The sequence below is a fragment of the Rhinichthys klamathensis genome, unplaced genomic scaffold, assembly GCF_029890125.1.
Source record: "Rhinichthys klamathensis goyatoka isolate OS25496 unplaced genomic scaffold, OSU_Roscu_1.1 h1tg000267l_1, whole genome shotgun sequence".
In the NCBI taxonomy this organism is placed as follows: Eukaryota; Metazoa; Chordata; class Actinopteri; order Cypriniformes; family Leuciscidae; genus Rhinichthys; species Rhinichthys klamathensis.
The window spans coordinates 530,839-533,384 of NW_026606788.1; the positions used below are offsets into that span (position 1 = coordinate 530,839).

Sequence of the window (2,546 nt, forward strand, 5' to 3'; positions counted from 1 at the left end):
ACTCACTGAATTCAAGCATGTTCGACATGTTGAAATGTATCTAGCTACAGTAGATCGCCAAAGCTTTACATCTAGAAAGAAAGCTTTACATCTAGAAAGTTTAACTTTTGGTGTTTTCTTACAAAAATAACGATGTATGTGTGTGTGTATATATGTATATATGTGTGTATATGTATATATGTGTGTATATGTATATGATTGTGTTTGTCTGAACATGGTTTTCTGTTGATCCACTTGTGAAAATGACTCGTTTTTTGAAGGGGTGAGCATTTTAATGTTATTGATTTTGCCTGGAAATTAATCAAAAAGTATAATTTATGCAAAATGTTCTTCTATTTTAGATGGTTCACATTGTTCAGTTTATCAACGAGGAGGATCTGCCATTTGCAGTGGTTCCGCAAGAGTGGCTCAGCGAGAGCATGTGCCATTGGCCCCCATTTAACCTCAGCAAAAAGACGAAGGCAACAATTTAGCCATCCTCTGCACACCTCCACACAGCACCTGGGAGAAACATCATTTTAAGTTCATGAAGGGAGCAGGTAAATGGGTCTGACTTGTGTATTTGATTTTCCTGTATTTCATCTGTGTAATTTATTTTCTGTTTATTGTGGATAACTGACTCTTTCATTCATTATTCCCTACTCTAGAATCTTGGAAGTCTCAAGAAAAAAAACTCTAGAAAGATGCATCGATTCCAGAAAACCAGGAAAATGCTGAACTGGTATGTAAAATCTATTGCTGTTATGCTGGATTTGTGATCCTGCCACTAAACTATACCATTTGTTAGATTTTCAAATTTCTGTTTCCTCTTTCTCGCAACCAGGTTTCTCCCCAGTAATCCAGACTCCACTTCACAGAGCCAAGAGTTTGAGTACAAGTAAGTGATGTTATTTGTGAAGTTTTTTTGTCTTGGAAACTATTGCTTCTATTTGAAGTCGGCATGAACCGGAAGTTACAAACGACTTTTCTCCAGTGTTGTGACGTATTTAAAAATGAAACGGTATATTGAACGGAGGGCAGGGTTTTACTCTAGCGCTCCTCTTCTCCATCTCTGCTCATAGCACGGTTTGAGGGGAGTTGCCACGCCCTCGCGCCATAGCACATGACCGGAAGAGAAGTCGTTTCGAGGGGGGAGGGAAGGGTAACGTATTTGATTAAAGATTATAAGGCTACATGAATTTTAAAAGAATAATGAAGTGCACAGATAAATCATTTATAATAAACACTACAATATTACATATAAAAATACAAATTGTAAAATCTTACTTCAAGAGCAGGTGAAGCAAGTTCAACAAACAATGTTGAAGACGTTTGCTTGCACTGAGCAATTAGGTACAACTTGCAAACAGCACCTGTGGCTGTCGGTTTAATTCCCACTGGGGCTACCTGTACATGTAGTAGACCTAGATATAAAGTAAAATTTAAGATTGTATACTGCATATATTACAGTCTGAATCCTTAGCCTTTCACATTTTTTATTTATTTATGAGAAGCTTCAGAGAAATGTAATTTGTAACACTTTTTTGGATTTTCAGCTTGGTGTAGGGGATAAAGCATGTTTTAGAGACATGTTCCTGAAGACCATTGTTCAAAGTAAGTTGGATTTTTTTTTTTTTTGATTTAATTAGATGTGTATGTCCTATTGTCCTCATGCAATTCAAATTAAATGACAGATCTGTATTTTCTATATTAGCCATCCGGAAGGACCCGGCAACCCAGGATGCACTGATGAGGCGGTCCAGGTTAACGTTACGCGTTACCTGAAAGGAGCATCTGACCGTGAAGGCAGAAAAAGGCGCCGCACAGCTGAGAGGGACCCACAGCCGACCACTTAAAACTAGACTGACTACTGACACCCCAGAATCACTGACAACTGGAATCCTTTCTTTATCTTGCAGTCAGTAGAATCAAGACCCCTAAAGAAGTCAGAAGTGTCAGACTACACTCACTCACTGTGGAAATTACTTTCTTTTTTTCTTTTTCAAATAAAGCTTGTAAATCCTTGTGCCACAGGTCAGCATTGCCGTTATAATGGCCTATTCTACTCCAGAGCTTTACTATAAATTACTACCACTTATCATATTGTTAGAAATGGCTTGTAAATGTAGTTATACTTTTATTTATTTGGTATCTTGCACATTATTTGGTATCAAATATCCTCTTTACTTGTCATAATGTTTACTGGTAATTTGTTACCCTAGAGCTGTCCTTTTTATATGAAAACTTATTGTAAGTGTTGTAATTGCAGCCTTTTGAATCCAAAATTGAATTGGAAACCTGCATGTTAGTATATTGATTTATTTATTTTTCTGTTATGTTTCAGTGATCTGAAACATCTTGTTTAAATGACAGTTACTGTACTTTGAAACGTGGAATAAAAATGCCAATTGTAAATTTGTCTGGTTTGAGCAATCATTATTCTTGATAAACTGCATGCTATAAATAAAATATATATATATATATATCTAGCCAGAATAAGCGGCGGCAGAGCGCTCGAAAATAGCGTTTGCCTCCGGCGGGCCGCGGAAGGACGGCCTTCAATATAA

The 2,546-nt window shown here is 37.0% G+C and overlaps 1 long non-coding RNA gene across 1 annotated transcript; it reads left to right on the top strand.

The window, feature by feature from the left end:
- Positions 1-359: 359 nt before the first annotated feature.
- On the top strand, positions 360-2,183 carry LOC130102070 (uncharacterized). Its single transcript, XR_008809122.1, has 5 exons — positions 360-539; positions 648-721; positions 824-877; positions 1,536-1,593; positions 1,694-2,183. It is a non-coding gene; the product is annotated as an uncharacterized LOC130102070 (long non-coding RNA).
- The last annotated feature ends 363 nt before the right edge of the window (positions 2,184-2,546 follow it).